Genomic DNA, 19,595 nt, shown 5'->3' with positions numbered 1-19,595 from the left:
ATTCTGTCTCTGCGTCTGGAGTAATCTAAGGCGGTGTACCATTGGCAGCTAAGGGCCCGGCTCCGAAGGACACTTGCTTTTGTATCATTATATGGTGATTTGTGTGTGGTTTGTTTATTGTTATTACTTAGCAATCTGATGAATTCTTTATATGATACGCTATGCTCTGTTATGATCAATGAATGAATGATTTCTCCATGTAAGGACTCTGCACTGTATAATTGGATTTACACAGGGTCGAATTGTATCTTTATTCAGCCATTTCTGTAACAGAGTGCTGGTATGAATGTTACTGTCATTGGATTTATGTGAAACAATATTTGTGGGATTTGAGAGTAGCGTCATTCTGTTTAGAAACATAGTTATATCATCTAATATTCTCAGATTGCTATATTAGTGTAGAACATGTACATACAGGTGATGGTTGTTGTTTCGTAAATCATTAAGGATTTCTGTTCCATTCGATTATCGCTGTTCCATTTTACTGCTGTTCCATTTTACTGCTGTTCCATTTCTGTTTTGCTGTTCCATTTTACTTTCCGCTGATTCATTTACTTGCCTTTGTTGTTTTGGTGTGAGAGAAGGCCTAAGGCTGTAGTGAGCCTCAGCAAGACGCTGCTTAGCTCCCAGACCTATAAGTCCATGCTCTAATTTCCCTTCTTTAGTCAGTTTCTAGAGGGTTGGGTTATTGCTTCCGTACCCTTGACTGATCAACTGTTTTGTGTGATTCCATCTTTTGGGTTAGTTTAGTTACAGCTTAGTATCTGTTTTCCTTTCGATCGTCTGAACACTGTACTACTAAGCATTACTCGGAAAAATAGCCTCGGATTGAGCTACTTCTTGCAATAACAAAACGTTCCCGGATTGACTTATTAATGTGGAATAATTAGCGGTGTGAGAGACCCTAGTTACAGCTCTATAACAACGAGGTGTAATTGCACAATTATGTTCGCTAAGAGGTTCCAACATCGAAATCATCTATTTCTCCAGATATCCAAAAAGTCTTGGATAATCATTCCAAGGTATTTGAGACTCCCAAAGGTCTCCCACCTATTCGTGATCATGATCATGATATTCATTTGATTCCAAGAAGTGTTCCTCCAAACATCAGGCCATACAGATATCCCTATGCCCAAAAGAGTGAAATTGAATATATGGTTGCAGAAATGCTAGAGGTTGGTATAATTCAACCTAGTCAAAGTTCTTTCTCTGCTCTGGTAGTATTAGTTCACAAGAAGGATGGATCATGGTGCATGTGTCCAGATTATAGGGAGCTCAACAAGCTCACTATTAAAGATAAATTTCCCATTCCTGTCATTGATGAATTATTAGATGAATTTCATGGATCAATTTACTTCACCATGTTGGATCTTCGTTCAGGATATCATCAAATCAGAATGAAGACTGAAGACATTCCAAAAACAACATTTAGAACTCATGATGGTCATTATGAATTTTTGGCCATGCCTTTTGGCCTTGCTAATGCACCTTCTACATTTCAAGGTTTGATGAATTCCATTTTCAAACCCTTAGAAAATTTGTGTTAGTATTTTTTGATGATATATTAATCTACAACAAGTCTTGGAAGGATCATGTCCAACATGTTGACCTGGTGCTCAAACTATTGGAGGAGAAACAATTATATGCAAAAATCTCCAAATGTTTCTTTGGAGTACAAGAGGTGGAATATCTGGGTCATATTGTATCTCATGAAGGTGTTAAGGTAGACCCTAGCAAAATTAAACCATTAAGGAATGGAAAATCCCCATATCCATAAAGCATCTACAAGTATTTCTCAAGTTAACAGGGTATTATCGCAAGTTGTTAAGAATTAAGGGAGAATAGCAGCACCTCTAACAACATTATTGAAGAAAGATGCATTTTCATGGACTCTAGAAGCAACAAAGGCCTTTGAACATCTTATAGAGGCAATGTGCCAAGCACCAGTCTTAGCTACATCGAACTTCACAAAAACCTTTATTGTGGAATGTGATGCCTCAAGAAATGGAATTGGTGCTATTTTAATGCAAGAAGAAAGACCCATTACTTTTGAAAGTCGTCCAATCGAAGGAAAGTATTTACACAAAGCTATTTATGAGAAGGAAATGTTGGCAATACTACATGCACTTAAGAAATGGCGACCCTACCTAATGGGAAGACACTTCAAGGTAAAAACAGATCATGATAGTCTTAAATACTTTTTAGAACAAAGATTATCTTCAGAGGAGCAGCAAAAATGGGTCACAAAGATGTTGGGTTATGAATTTGAAATCATCTAAAAAGAAGGGAAGCAAAATGTTGTGGCAGATGCACTCTCAAGAAAGGATGAGGATGTAGAAGCATTTCTTTGTGCCATTTCTATTATCCAACTAGATTGGATAAACGAAGTAAGGGATGAATGGAAGAATGACGAGGAAGTGTGGGCAATCATTCAAAAGATGCAACAAGATCCCAGTACATTTGATACATTTATCTGGAAAAATGATTCATTCTGGTACAAGGATTGGGTATAACTATTTAAGAATTCCCAACTCAAACAAAAGATTCTTAGGTAATCGCACACCTCTCCCTTAGGAGGGCACTCAGGATTTCTAAAAACCTACCACAAGGTTAAGAAGGATTTTTTTTGGGATGGCCTTAAATCAGATATTAAAAAGTTTGTGGCAGAATGTTTCATTTGCCAACAAAATAGAGTTGAAACAATTAAGACTCCAGGACTATTACAACCTTTATCCATTCCAAGCCAATGTTGGGAGGAGGTTTCAATGGATTTTATCACAGGTTTACCCAAGTTGGAAGGAAAGAGTGTTATCATGGTGGTAGTGGACAGGCTTACCAAGTATGCACACTTTTGTGCATTATCTCATCCATTTAAAGTGAGTACAGTTTGTACTGCATTTATGGAAACAATTCAAAAGCTACATGGAAACCCAAAGATTATTGTAAGTGACAGAGATCCCATTTTCACTGGAAATTTTTGGACAAAATTATTTTCTTGTCTTGGTACTTAGTTAGCTCATAGATCATCTTATCATCCTCAAGCTGATGGGAAAATTGAGATAGTAAACAAATGTTTGGAAGGATATCTTAGTTGCTTTGTATCTGATAAATAGATACAATGGGTCAAATGGTTGCCTCTGGTTGAATGGTGGTATAACACTTCCTTCCATACTGCAACAAAAATGACCCCATTTATGGCACTTCATGGATATCATCCACCATCCATCACATCATATTTAAGAGAAAATTCTAAGGTTCAAGCAATGGAAGATCACATCGAGCATCAACAACAAGTTCTCCAACTCTTAAAGGATAGCCTCACCTTGGCACATAATAGAATGAAACAACAGGCATATCAACATCGTAGCGAAATAAGTTTTGATGTAGGTGATTGGGTATTCCTATGGATACAACCATATAAACAAATTTCCTCAAGCAAGCTAGGAAGGATAACAAATTATCACCAAAGTATTATGGTCCATACAAGGTGTTGCAAAGGATAGGTACTATGGCATACAAATTGGAGCTTCCTGCAGCTTCTCGAGTGCACCCAATTTTCCATGTTTCATGCATAAAGAAGGTTATAGGTGACAAGATTCCAGTTCAGACAATATTGCCAGAACTTGATGAGGAAGGAAAAATCATATTGGAACCTGAAGCAGTCAAAGAAACAAGAACTCGACAACTACGAAATAGATCAATTTCAAAGCATCTTATCAAGTGGAAGAACTTACCCATTGAAGCTTCCACATGGGAGGATGAGAATTTTATACAGAAGCATCCAAAACTACTCAAGCGTTGAGGACAACACTTTTTTAAAGGAGAGGGGCATGTTAGGTCCCTATAATATTAGTGATCCCCCCATTACTATTGTCTTTGTATCCCTTATTGTTATTATTGTGCCCCTATTGTACCCATATTGTTATTATTGTGCCCCATAGAATCCCTCTATTGTTATTTTTGTGCCTTTATATTATTATTGTTAGGTCGGCTTGGTTATATTGTGACCCCGTAGACTCCTATATATATAAAGGAGGTTTTGTCATTTGAATCATCTAAGAATTGTTCATTTGTGTAATGTAAAGGAGGTAGCGCCCTTGAAGAGGCTTATTTCTAAGTCGTTGATCTATCTTTTCTATCTTTTCGTGAGCTCGTTTCATAACATTTGGTATCAGAGCTTTGGATTCTAGGGTTTCGCTGCTCCAAACCAGTCATCGTGCAATTTTCACTATAACTTTTTTTTTGCGATGTTTCAGAAGCTCAAAAAAAATATCCATTTGGACCGAAATAGTTCTGAACTTGGGGTCCAAATTTCAGAGCTTTTATCGCTATATTTGAGGAGATATGATCTGAGGAAGTTGGCATTTTTGCAGACTCCCAAATTATATTCCAAACAGGTGACCTAGGGAAAATCATCATAAATTTTGTTTTGAGCATCAGATTGAATTATCATAAGAAGTTTCAGAAATATGAAAGCCTCTAGTTTTTTGTGTATCAGTTTCAGGTACCAAGGTCTAAAAAGTGACACGTGGCACATCGTACAAGTTCACTCTAGTGAACTAGTTTATAATCCGGTCACCATGGGATATTTGGCGTAACTCTTCCTTGGAGAATCCAATTTCGATCAGACTGGTGGCATTGGAAAGAGGACGTAGAGGGCTACTACATGTCACAATTTCAAAACTGGGAGATCCAAAGTTATAGAGGTACATCAGATTCAATATCGAGCTCCTACAAGTGAAAAAAGGTGTGTATTTTTTAAATTTTTGCGTAATCTTGGTTTGAAAAATTAGTTTGAAGGAATTCAAAGGGCATAGTGAAGCATTATTATCAGTAATTGATGCACCGAAGAAAGAAAATGGAAACACCTAGTAAGCAACCTGAAAGCTCTAACATGACTCATGAAGAAGAGGAAGAAATGAAACATGATATATCAATATTACGAAACCAAGTGCAACAAATTTCACTCACACAAAAGGTAACAGAAAATAAGATGGATGGTTTAAAGAAAGATGTAGAAGCTAAGATGGATGGTTTGAAGAAAGACATAGAAGCTAAGATGAATAACTTGGAAGCTAAGATGGATGGCGTGGAAACTAAGATGGACGGCATGGAAGCTAAGATGGATGGCATGGACGCTAAGATGAATGGCATGGACGATAAGATGGAAGAATTGAAGATAAATTTGTATAAGTTGCTACAAGAAATGGTCACTAATAGTGAAAGAGTAGTAAAGAAAACTCACGATGAGAAAAAAATAAATGTTAATCATGATTTCATAGACTCTAATGTTGGATTGAAGACCCACCATGATCCAAAATTGATATGAGGAAGTTTGATGGCAAGGATCCCAGAACATGGATACTACAGATGGAACAATTTTTCAATCTCCATAATGTGCAAAACACACAAAAGGTACATATTACAACTTTATATTTGGAACCAAATCAGTTTTTATGGTATCGATGGCTTTGCTCTCGTAAACAAATTGTCACTTGGGCAATTTTTACGGAAGAAATGATAGAACATTATGAGGATACGAAAAGCAACACATTTTTTAGCTAATTGATAAATCTCAAACAAAAGGGTCCAATGATGGAGCACATTGAGGAATTCCAAAAATTGAACATAAGGGTAAAAGATATTCCAGTAGAGCATATGATTGATTTGTTCATAGGGACTTTAAAGGATAATATCCAACATGAGGTTCACCTTTGGGAACTTGATTCATTGGAGAAGACATTTAGGTTAGCAAGAAAAATGGAAAGCAAAATTATGGCAACCAGAAAGCCTGCCACTCACAACTATAAAGATGGAAGTGTTGTTGCCCCTAGCCTTCCACAACCTACAAGGTTGACACCACAACAATTGGAAGAAAAAAGAGCAAAAGGGCTTTGTTACAGTTGTGATAGCAAATACACTAAAGGTCATAAGTGTGCTGAGAAGAAATTATTCTACATAGATTGTGAAGAGGAGGAAGAAAAGGAACAAGAAATGTCAAAAGAAAAGGATATACTCCAGGAACAAACCTTAGATAAAGAAGAAATGAATCCAACCATATCTTGTAATGCATTGGCTGGAATTACCACTCCTCAAACTATCAAGATATAGGGACATATCGAGAAGAAAAAGATAATAGTGTTGACTGATTCGGGAAGTACCCATAATTTTATTCATTGTAAGATAACAAAGGAATTGAATTGATTCCTATATCTAGCACCAGAGTGTCAAGTGATGGTTGCAAGTGGAGGAACCATAAATTTCTCTGGAAAGTGCCATAATATCAAGTTATCCATGGGAGAATATGTATTGAATAGCCCAATGATTTCCATTCTAATGGGTGTTGTTGATGTTGTACTAGGAGTCCAATGGCTATAATCCTTGGGTACAATAGCTTTTAATTTTCAAGAACTTTCATGAAATTTTCTGCGGAAGGAAAGGAAGTTGAATTAATGGGTATTGCAGGGAAACCAGGAAAGATAATGAGCTCTAAGGGTATGCCAAAGCTTCTAAAGAAGGAACAACGACGTGTAATTGCACAATTATGTTTGCTAGAGGTTCCCACATCGAAATTGTCTATTTATCTAGATCTCCAAAAAGTCTTGGACAATCATTCCAAGGTATTTGAGACTCCCAAAGTTCTCCCACCTATTTGTGATCATGATCATGCTATTCATTTGATTCCAGGAAGTGTTCCTCCAAACATCAGGCCGTACAGATATCCTTATGCCCAAAAGAGTGAAATTGAATGTATGGTTGCAGAAATGCTAGAGGCTGGTATAATTCAACCTAGTCAAAGTTCTTTCTCTGCTCCAGTAGTATTAGTTCACAAGAACGATGGATCATGGCACATGTGTCTAGATTACAGGGAGCTCAACAAGCTCACTATTAAAGATAAATTTCCCATTCCTGACATTGATGCATTATTGGATTAATTGCATGGATCAATTTACTTCACCAAGTTGGATCTTCGTTCAGGATATCATCAAATCAGAATGAAGACTGAAGACATTCCAAAAACAACATTTAGAACTCATGAGGGTCATTATGAATTTTTGGTCATGCTTTTTGGCCTTACTAATGCACCTTCTACATTTCAAGATTTGATGAATTCCATTTTCAAACCCTTCCTTAGAAAGTTTGTGTTAGTATTTTTTGATGATATACTAATCTACAAGTCTTGGAAGGATCATGTCCAACATGTTGACATGGTGCTCAAACTATTGGAGGAGAAACAATTGTATGAAAAAATCTCCAAATGTTTCTTTGGAGTACAAGAGGTGGAATATCTGGGTCATATTGTATCTCATGAAGGCGTTAAGGTAGACCCTAGCAAAATTAAAACCATTAAGGAATGGAAAATCCCCACATCCATAAAGCATCTACGAGGATTTCTTAGGTTGACAGGGTATTATCACAAGTTTGTTAAGAATTATGGGAGAATAGCAGCACCTCTAAAAACATTATTGAAGAAAGATGCATTTTCATGGACTCGAGAAGCAACGAAGGACTTTGAACATCTTAAAGAGACAATGTGCCAAGCACCAGTCTTAGCTACATCGTACTTCACAAAAACCTTTATTATGGAATGTGATGCCTCAGGAGTGCTGTTTTAATGCAAGAAGAAAGACACATTGCTTTCGAAAGTCATCAAATCAAAGGAAAGTATTTACACAAAGCTATTTATGAGAAGGAAATGTTGGCAATACTACATGCACTTAAGAAATGGTGACCCTACCTAATGGGAAGACACTTCAAGGTAAAAACAGATCATGATAGTCTTAAATAATTTTTAGAACAAAGATTATCTTCAGAAGAGCAGCAAAAATAGGTTACAAAGATGTTGGGTTATGACTTTGAAATCATCTACAAAAAAGGGAAGCAAAATGTTGTGGCAGATGCACTCTCAAGAAAGGATGAGGATGTGGAAGCATTTCTTTGCGCCATTTCTATTATCCAACCAGATTGGATAAATGAAGCAAGGGATGAATGGAAGAATGATGAGGAATTGTGGGAACTCATTCAAAAGATACAACAAGATCCTAGTACATTTGATACATTTATCTGGAAAAATGATTCATTATGGTACAAGGATCGGGTATACCTATGTAAGAATTCCCAACTCAAACAAAAGATTCTTAGGGAATTGCACACCTCTCCCTTAGGAGGGCACTCAAGATTTCTAAAAACCTACCACAGGGTTAAGAAGGATTTCTTTTGGGATGGCCTTAAATCGGATATTAAAAAGTTTGTGGCGGAATGTTTGGTTTGCCCACAAAATAAAGTTGAAACAATTAAGAAACCAAGACTATTACAACCTTTATCTATTCCAAGCCAACATTGGGAGGAGGTTTCAGTGGATTTTATCACAAGTTTACCCAAGTTTGAAGGAAAGAGTGTTATCATGGTGGTAGTGGACAGACTTACCAAGTATGCACACTTTGTGCATTATCTCATCCATTTAAAGCGAGTAGAGTTTCTACTACATTTATGGAAACAATTCAAAAGCTACATGGAAACCCAAAGATTGTTGTAAGTGATAGAGATCCCATTTTCACTGGAAATTTTTGGAAAGAATTATTTTCTTGTCTTGGTACTCAGTTAGCTCATAGCTCATCTTATCATCCTCAATCTGATGGGAAAATTGAGATAGTAAACAAATGTTTGGAAGGATATCTTCGTTGCTTTGTATCTGATAAACAGACACAATGGGTCAAATGGTTGCCTCTAGCTAAATGGTGGTATAAAACTTCCTTCCATACTGCAACAAAAATGACCCCATTTATGGCAATTTATGGATATCATCCACCATCCATCACATCATATTTAACAGAAAATTCTAAGGTTTAAGCAGTGGAAGATCGCATCGAGCATCAACAACAAGTTCTCCAACTCTTAAATGATAACCTCACCTTGGCATAGAATAGAATGAAACAACAGGCAGATCAACATCGCAGTGAAAGAAGTTTTGATGAAGGTGATTGAGTATTCCTACGGCTACAGCCACATAAAAAAATGTCCCTCAAGCAAGCTAAGAAGGATAAAAAATTATAACCAAAGTATTATGGTCGTACAAGGTGTTGCAAAAGATAGGTACTATGGCATACAAATTGGAGCTTCCTACAGCTTCTCGAGTGCACCCAATTTTCCATGTTTCATGCTTAAAGAAGGTTATAGGTGACAAGCTTCCAGTTCAGACAATATTGCCAGAACTTGATGAGGAAGGAAAAATCATATTGGAACCTGAAGTAGTCAAAGAAACAAGAACTCGACAGCTACGAAATAGATCAATTTCAGAGTATCTCATCAAGTGGAAGAACTTACCCGTTGAAGATTCCACATGGGAGGATGAGAATTTTATACAGAAGCATCCATAACTACTCAAGCGTTGAGGACAACACCTTTTTGAAGGAGAGGGGCATGTTAGGTCCCTATAATATTAGTGATCCCCCCATTACTATTGTCGTTGTATCCCTTATTGTTAATATTATGCCCCTATTGTCCCCATATTGTTATTATTGTGTCCCATAGAATCCCTCTATTATTATTTTGTCCCTTTATATTATTATTGTTAGGTCGACTTGGTTATATTGTGACCCCGTAGACTCCTATATATAGAAAGGAGGTTTTGTCATTTGAATCATCTAAGAATTGTTCATTTGTGTAATGTAAAGGAGGTTGCCCCCTCGAAGAGGCTTATTTCTAAGGCGTTGATCTATCTTTTCTATCTTTTTGTGAGTTGGTTTCATAACAACATGTGTCTCCAAATTGAAGAGATAAAAAAGTTGCAGGATCAAGTCAAACTTCTATAGGATCATCAAACAAAGACTGATACTTTTCATGTAGCAGAGCTACAGAGAGCTCAAAATCAGATAGAGTCATGGGAGAAATCAACAGCTGAGTCTTCTATTGGTTACACATGGGTCATGTTAAAGAAATCATCTGGAACAATATCATTGAAGAAATAGATGAATTTTGGCCATGTATCCAAATTATATTCAGGCAGAAGGAATTGATGGAGAAAGCCAAGCAAACCATTTCTACTATCAATGTTGAACTGGGAGAAATGCCTGCTACAGCCAATAGCATCAGAAAGTTCCTCAATTCCAAAAACAAAAATGAGCTGGATGATCTAGGAGTAGATGACAGAACAGAAACCATCCTGGAGGTAAAGAATGTTCCAACAAAGAAGAACTTGGTTGTATAGCTGACAGAGAAGTGTCACACTCTGGAGGTAGCAGTTAACAAATTTTTCACTAGAATTGATGCATTGAACAAGAAAGGTATGCCTTTTCTATTTGTAATCAATGACAAATTAATGACTAGAGAAGAGTACATGAAGAAACTTCAGGACATTTCCAAGGATACAACAAAGTCTTCCAACATCAAAGGTTCTATGATAGGGAGAGCCTTTTACGAAGCTATCAACAACATAAGTTTTATCCAACACGAGATAAAACACATTTTTGTAGTAAAACCCACTTTTGCTCGGTATACTGAGGTAGATGAAATCTACCACTAGGTAACAAAGATAGATATTCCAGATGAATAGTGATGGGATAAGTTGTGTGAAATCCAGGATTAAAAATATAGGTCAACTTCACCAGCGCAACACTCGAATAGTGGCCACTCAGTGACTGTTCTCCTTCAAAGAATGGCCAGATGTTCAGATCACTTCAACAGATGCATTCCTTTTGATCGCATTATTTCTTTTCTGTTAGCTCTAAGTTAATAATAGAATGTCGTGTCACTCATGCATTAATTGTAATATTTTTGTAAATTTTGTTTAAATACTTCATTCTGTCGAAGTATTCAGGGTTGAACCCTTGAACAAGTTAGCAAGCAGATTTGTACTAAGCTGGATCATTTTTTAGATAATAAAAGATTCTGGGTTTTCCTCATATGGTCTGTCTCTCAGTGAGTTGTATTTCACCTTATTTATTCATTATGTCTTCTTCATATAAATCATGTCTTTTGCAGTTATTTGATTTAAAATTTAATTGAATTTCAGTTTGATTTTGGATCCTCTGTGAAGTTGGAATTTAAATAAGAGATAAATTTATAGCACTATTTGTTATTGTAAATTCCTCTTTGTGAATAAATTTCACTAGATCTCTGTGATATTATGTTTTCTTAATTTCTGCCTATAAATGGTTAAATACTCAGTTTGAATATTAAATAGATTATATTTCTCCATATTCTACTTATCCATCCCACTAAAATCAAAATAACCATGTGTAGTTAAGAACAACCTTTTATTCTAGTAAGAATCTGTCTAAGTTTAAAGCACCTGCTTATAAATACTTCACTGGTCATCCAATCATTTAAAACAAAAAAACATTATAGATGATTCAGCATAACTAATTGACCTTATGTTAGCTCAAAGGAAAATATCAGATTGGCGTCGTTGTCGGGGAGCGAAGGATTGAAAGCTAATTTTTCCCTAGGGAAACGATTCTCCCTTTCCTTTAAGGTGAATAAAGGATAAGGATATAGGTCAAATATTTCACTTGGCGATTCCATTGGTCCAAGCTGGCTCCTTTTAAGCACACTAGATCACATTTTGACTCTGAGATTGTTAACCCTCTACCAGACCCAGAAAGACTCATTAGGGGAGCCTCTTCAAGGAGAATAAATATAACCCCTTCTTCTTCTTCAACCTTACATCCTGAAGACATCTCATCTGTAGATCCTTTTTCATCTGTACCATTCCATCCTGGTTGGACTGAACTACCTCCTAGGGTTTCTGAACTCCATTCTAGAGGAGTAGATCTTCCATCAACATTTTTAATACAGTCACTTGAGTCATATCAAGTCCCATCCATTCCTATCAAATCACCTTCATCTAAGGAAGAATTGGGTTTACATTTACTTGAATTCAAGCCTCAAGATTTCATTACTCCAACTCCTTATTCCATTCCATGAAACTCTACTAATATTGAAGAGACATTTTCTGTCTATTTGAATCCTTTGTTTGATAATAAGGAAGACTTTACACCAAGATTTCAGAAGTTGGTTAGTACAACCCCTTTGATCTAAAATGATCATAAATTAAAACTAATGTAGATTTGATTAACCATTAATGAATTGATCGTTAACTGAAAGTGCAGAAGCCGAGAGAACTGCTTGAGAAGAAAGACTTTACGAAAGCTGATAAAACATAAGTAAGATGCATAAAAGAAGTGAAAACAATAAAAACACAACGATACCAAACACCAATGTTGATTATGGAGTTCGTCCCTGATGGACTATGTCTCTGGGTCCGCTTTCAAGATGAGCGACCACTTTATTAGGATTGATACATAAGAGGTCAATTACATAGAGATTTGACCAAACTGAATGTGCACACAAGCACTTTTGGTCACTGTTAAAGGATAGCTCTCTGAACCAGCTTTCTAACGCCTGTCACAGTTCCCAATTCCGACTCTAGATGCTCTTGTTACATTGAAAACAAAAACAACCTCTAACCTCCAGAATCTGCATACAAAACCCAAAACCACCAATGTCCACTTCAATGTGAAAAAAAACCTTTTAAAATCCACCAGGTACACTCTAACCTCCTTAGGATGAGTTCAGGATGAATCAGTTGATTGAAGGATTTGGTTACGTCTCAGTCCTGTTATATTTTACCACCTTAGGTGTTGGTTACAAGGTCCTTCTATTAAAAATAGTTCAAACTTTAATTACAAAACCCACAAATAGACTTTATATTAAACCATAGCCATTGGCGGCTTACTGACCAGGCAGAGGAGGTTGACCGCCCATGTGAATAAGCTGCGGTCTAACCACCAACTTCCACCTCCGCACTCTGATCCCGACGGTTCTGGCTACCAACGCTCCGGTGGTTTTGGTTATGATTGTTCACATGTTACGGTTAATGCTAATGGTTCCGCTGTGGTTAGACTGAACTCCGCCCCGTTAAATAACATTGCCTGTTCACATGGTTAATAATTCCCTGCGTGGTTTCCAAGCTGACAATTAACTTAACCTTGACGGTTTTATCCAAACGTCGCTCACATGTAGTAGCCTATGGTTGCGGTCTCCGATGCGGTATAACCCCGTGGTTAGGGACTGATATGTTTTATTTGCAATGTATTGTATTGTTTAATGTATTGGTTGAGAGTTCATACATAGGGTTAGACTTAGGAAATTGGGTGTTTTTTTTTAATGTTCTTTTGGTGTTGGTCTATTACATAAATTTGTAATGTAATATATTTTGATAGGTTTAGAACTTAGGGCAAGGTCTAGAGCTTAGGATTAATGGTTTTTAATGCATTTTCAATGATTGAATTAGGTTCTAGGTTTAGGGTTTAGTTTAGGTTTATACCTTTACATCAAAACCATTTACAATCAATTGTCACCAAGCGACATTAGCAACAAACGTCACATGACGACAAAATTGTCGACATCAAAACCTGTGAGTGGATGACAAAACCCACGTCGACACTTAATCCTGCAAAGCAAACGACAAATGACCAGTTCTTGGCAGAACTGGCAACAAGCACATGTCGACAGCCAAGTACAAAACCATATCAATTGAACACCATGAAAAACCATAGACATCACCTAAACACCCTGAACCATAAACAACACTGTCAAAACTGAACGACATCGCACTAAATTGCTGACAATGGCACTATATACTGACGATGAACCTGTGCAACTGATTTGACGAGATCCTCCTGGATCGCCCTTTGAAGTCCTTAAAGAGACATTCTGCCTCTTTCTCTCCTCCACATACTAATACCCCTACCAATTCATCTTCATCTTCTTAATCTTCCTCTTCCTCATCATCATCCACTCAGTCACCCCATACTCCTCCTGCTGTTATGGCTTTTCGACCCATTGTGAAAGCAAGGTATGCTGCTCTAGTTCTCCCTGCAAACTTGGGAAATTTTCCTGATGGATATCTAAAACATCTACCAATATTTAATGGAGAAACAGGTCCCTCAACAAAGGATCATGTATCAACTTTCCTAGATTTTGCTGACAATATGAACATAGAATAGGAAGATGTTTATATGAGATTATTTGTACAATCTTTAGAAGGAAATGTTAGGATCTGGTTTAGGCAACTTAGAGTTGACTCTATTAGAACATGGAATGAGCTCATAACTATCTTTAAAAACCAATGGGGGGTAAATAAATATCATGTTTACTTTCTCACTAAATTTGAAGAATTAAAGAGAAACCCCGGTGAACCAGTTGTTGAATTCATCAAAAGATTTGACAAAATATATCATAAACTGCCTACTCATTGTAAACCACCAGTAGCAGCTGCAAAGGTCAGATTTTCCAAATCATTTGAAGATGACTTTGCAATCATGCTAAGGGAAAGGGTTTCTAATACATTAGAAGACATGCAGACAAATTCTATAGAGGTAGAAGCTAATAGGTCAGCTTCTGGAAAACTTAAAGTTAAAGCAGAAAAAGAAGAAAGAAAACTAAAAGCTAGGGTTGATGATTCGTCTACTTCCAAATCTAAACTTGAAGATCAGAAAATTGATGAAATTACATCTTTACTCACAAACATTTCTAATAGGATTTCTAAAATTGAAACACAACCTAGAACTGCTCAGCAAACTGTTGTCAGACCTCAAACTCAAACTCAATTTCGAAGAACTCCTCAAATGCAAATTCTTTAGAGACCAAGTTTTGATCAAAATATTCAACCACCTTTGTTGATTGATGATCAATAGCCACATGACACAGGCCCTTTAATCATTGAAGATATCAATAATATTGATTCTTCAACATTACAAATGGCAATAGTTCCTTCATCTTCACCTCAGTCTTTTGAACAAGAACAAGGAGATGCTCAACTTTCAAAATACCTAGCATTCTTTGAATTCCTGATTGTAGAATTGAATAAGAGGTATGATCTAAGACCAAGATCAGGTCCTAGTAGATCTTCAAAATCTACCACTATAATTGAACCTGCAAAAAAATCAATTTAAACACAAACTCCAACACCTCAGACTATAGAGTCATCCACTGAAACCTTTTCATCTGACAAGACTATTTTGGCAACTTTTAATATTGAAAAGGAATTGGAAAGGGTCAATATTCCTAGACGTTTAGCTGAACTTTCCAAAACCCTTGGTTATAAACATCAAGTGTCTAAATGGATACAGTCCTCTAGTGTAGATGCTAAGGGAGATGTTATCAATTTGCAAGATGAAAAGCCCTCAGTAGTGTTTGGCCCTAGTTTTGATATGATTGATGAAATTGTTCCACCATTTTATGTAACTTTAAAAGCTCATGACTTTCTTTTGTATAACTGCATGCTAGATTCTAGAGCTTCTCATAACCTTATGCCAAAGGTAATTATGGACCAGCTTCAGTTACAAGTTACCCGTTCTTATTATGATCTTTACACCTTTGATTCAAAGAAAGTACCATGCCTAGGGTTGATCAAAGACCTAGTTGTGACCTTAGCTCAAATACCTGTCAAGAGTATAGTTTTAGACATAGTTGTCACTGATATTCCTACCAAGTTTGGCATGCTCCTATCTAGATCATGTTGTGCTAAACTTGGAGGATCACTTCATATGGACATGTCTTTTGCTACTATTCTAGTCTATGGAGGTGAAAATTTAAGGTTATATAGGGAATTCAGGTTCCTTCATATTGTTTGTAGGTTTGATCAAGCAAAAAACCACCCTATCTATGCAGTAGATCAGGATTTTGGTTGCTTTTAGTTGTCTTCACAAAATGCATCAAACACTCAACTTGCCATTGAAAATGGAGTTTCCAAACCTAAAGTTGTAGAATCAGATATTTGGAAACTTTATTTTCATTGCTCTTGCTCAAAAGAATGAGGAGTAGGAGTAGGAATTGTAAAATCTCACCAAATAAAGAAAACATAACTCAGTCATGTAAACTTGAATTTGAGGTCACCAATAATGTGGCTGAGTATGATGCTTTTCTTCTTGGTCTTGAGCTAGCTAGGAGTTTAAAGGTTCAAAACTTGAGTGTCTTTTCTGATTCTGAGCTTATAGTGAACTAGGTTAGAAATCTATGTCAAATGAAACACCCAAGGCTTAGGTCCTATAGAAATGAAGCTTGGGACACAATTGAAAATTTCTTCCAAGGATTTAACATAACTGTTATTCCCAGAGATGAAAATATGCATGCTGATTCACTAGCTGTCTCAGTAAGCTCTTTCAAAATCCTTGAGCCAGTATTGTTAGAATACCAAATTCAAGTCAAGTATAGACCATCAATTCCTGATAACCTTAAACACTGGTAGATTTTTGAAGATGATGAACAATTAAAATCCGTCCTTCAAGCCATTGATGAATTCCCAAATATGAAAATTGAAGAATATCAAAATGATGTTCAAGAATCAAATCACCAAAATCCAAAAACTTCATTCAGTCCTAAAATTCTTGATCATGATATCATCCAATTATCTAATAATTTTATTCCTAAAGGATTAGTTCCATTGGAAAAACTATTTGATAATAATGATGTCTCTAAAAACCCCTTGTCTAATTCACTTAAAGAAGAAATCGAAGAATGCAATATTGGGACTTTGAATGATGTGAGAAATGTTAAATTTTCATCAACCTTACCTTTGTATGTAAAAATCAAATACTTGAATCTTCTTAAAAATCACAAATATGTTTTTTCCTGGTCTTATAATGAGTTAAAAACTTATGATACATCTTTGACTGAGCACAAGATTCCTTTGAAACTAGAGGCAAAACCCTTTAAGCAAAAACTAAGAAGAATCAATCCGATACTACTTCCAACCATTGAGAAAGAACTTTAAAAGTTGCTTGATGCTCATATCATAGTACCTTTAAGATATTCTAATTGGGTAGCCAACCTAGTTCTTGTCAGAAAGAAAAATGGTGAGATTAGGCTATGTGTTGACTTCCGAAATCTGAACAAATCATCTTTAAAGGATAACTATCCATTTCTCAAAATGGATCATCTACTTCAGAAAGTTTCAAGTGCAAATAGGATTTCTATGCTAGATGGATTTTCTTGTTACAACCAGATCATGGTAAGTCAAGCTGACCAAGACTAAACTGCTTTCACCATGCCTTGGGGTACATTTATGTATGCTAGAATTACATTTGGGTTAACCAATGTTGGAGCCACTTTCTAGAGGGCCATGGATCTAGCATTTCTAGGTAAAACATATCAATTTACTATGATTTATTTAGATGATTTAACTGTTTTCTCTAATTCCGATGAAATAATTTAAAACACTTAAGCAAGGTTTTTGACAGGTGCAGGAAATTTGGCATATCCATCAATTCGAAGAAATATTTATTTGTTGTAAAGGAAGGAAAATTACTAGGGCATATAATCTCCAAGGAGGGAGTTATAATTGACCCAAAGAGAGTTTCAGCTAGTCAAACCCTAGCTCTACCAAGGAATAAGAAAGAGATACAAACCTTTCTTGGGAAGATTAATTTTCTCAAAAGGTTCATCCCTAATTATGTAGAGATAGTTAAGGATATAACATATATGCTAAAGAAAAACAATGAAGTGAAATGGATAGTTTCTTCTAGATATGCTTTTGATCGGATAAAAAAGGCTATATTTGAGGCCCCTACATTAGCTAGCCCTGATTATTCATCACCTTTTAGCATATTTTCTTTTTCATTTGAGACAATTTTAGATGTTGTACTTTTACATAAGAACACAAATGGTGATGACCAACCTATAGCTTCTATTCCAAAGTTATGAGGAATGTTGAACTTAGGTATGATATTATTGAAAAACAAGCTTATGCCTTAATTCAACCCCTCAAATCCTTTAGAACCTATGTCCTACATTCACACATTACAACGTATGTTCCTATTCATGCTCTTAAAACTGTTTAGACCAGCCTAATACTGATGGAAGGAGAGGGAGATGGATTGCTAAAATCCTTGAATTTGACCTTGAAATTAAGACCACAAAGCTAGTAAAAGGCTAAGGCCAAGCCAAATTGTTAGCTGAGTCCAAATGCAAAATGTATTGGGGATAAATCTGGTTTCTGAAATTTCATATGCGGAGAATCCACAAGAACCTCCTCCTCTTATAGAAGGGGAGAACCCACAAGAACCTTTTTCTTCAGATCAAGCCATTCTTGTTAACATAGATCCGAAATATCTACTCTCTGATTGTGTTGTAGCGGCTACAACCACCCTCCAAATTTTTTCCTTAGAATATTTTGGAGCCTCCCTACCAACCTTCACAGCAGTTTTCCTTGCTTTGTCAAGTCCTAAAACTTCAGTGTCTTTCTTGCTCAAAGGCAACCTGTCGATCACAGTTTGATCTTTTCCCTTCACAGGTTGCTCACTCGGACTTGGTCCTGCTACAGGCTGAGTAGCTTCCCAGTGAAATTTGAGCATTTCTGGAGGGAAACCAACCTTCCCTACAGGAATTGTACAATTCCCTCTTACAGCCTTCTGGGCTCCATGATTGCGCAATCCTGCCAGCCAACCCTCCCAGCAGGATTTGCACAATTTTCTCCATCAACAGGCTGTTCAACCCAAGATTTGTGCAAATCTGGTAGCAGTCAGCTACTCTGCCTAGCAATTTCACAATTTTTTCCAACAACAGGCTATTCAGCCCAAGATTTGTGAAAATCTAGGCAGCATTCAGCTGCTCTTCCCAGAAATTGGGCAATCCCCTTGGGCAGTCAGCCCAGCTTACAGTCGGAAATGTGCATTTTTCTCCAGCAGTCGAGCAACCGCTTGCATGTGCAGCTGAGTTGACCGGTTCCCTGCGGGACCGAGCAAAACAGACTTGCATGCATAGGCTACTTATCCCAAGGTAGCATGCAAAGGAATCCCTTGTTTTAGGGATCTATGTTTAGCAGTTGGAGGTTACATGCAAGGAACAATTCAGAAACCTCCCTCCAAGTGTTTTTGCCCCTAGATTTGTGGCATGCACGTCACAACATCAATGTTATCGAAACTCATCAATCGGATGCTGTAGAGCTCATTCCTCCCATCAACCTTGCAGCTCTGGCATCCCACATCTCATTTAGGAGTAGTTGACACATTCAACTCAGCTATTTTGGGGTAAGCCCGCTTCCCATGCCTTGTGCTGCATTTTTATCTCTTTTTGTGTTTTCGCTTGTGGGAGTACTATTTGCTTGATTTCTTTGAATGCCTGTTGTTTTTTACGTATGTTCTAGCTTTTCCTAGCTCTGTTTCAATTTTCGTTGCTATCTCACTGTTGTCGCATGCATGAAATTGTTTTGCATGGATGTTCGCCCAACCGATGAACGACCTCACCCACATGCATGCTGATCTATTTTCTCAATATTCCATTCATTTTTTGCATGCACTATTTATCACTTCTGCTATCACTTAGTGTCACCATTTTTTTCATCAACTTACTTGCTTTCAGTTGCCCATCGGTGAGTCAGGCCAACCTTGGCCCGGTCTCTACCTTCACCATGGCTGCATTGCGTAATTTGGATAAGGAAGGCTCATATTCCTCTCCAGATTTGCGCATTATGGCCTAGCACTAGCTTCCTGGACTGAATTATGCATTTCTAGAGGTCAATGGCTGCTTGGCCCAAAAATTTGCGTAAATCTTCCCTTGGGCCAACAATCCTTCCCAGCATGGATTTCTCATTA

This window comes from Pinus tabuliformis, chromosome 4_2 (genome assembly GCF_031772625.1).
Source record: "Pinus tabuliformis cultivar Carrire ecotype Pingquan chromosome 4_2, CPIR1, whole genome shotgun sequence".
Classification (NCBI taxonomy): Eukaryota; Viridiplantae; Streptophyta; class Pinopsida; order Pinales; family Pinaceae; genus Pinus; species Pinus tabuliformis.
The sequence above is the reverse complement of the archived record's forward strand: the minus strand, read 5'-3'. Positions refer to the sequence as shown.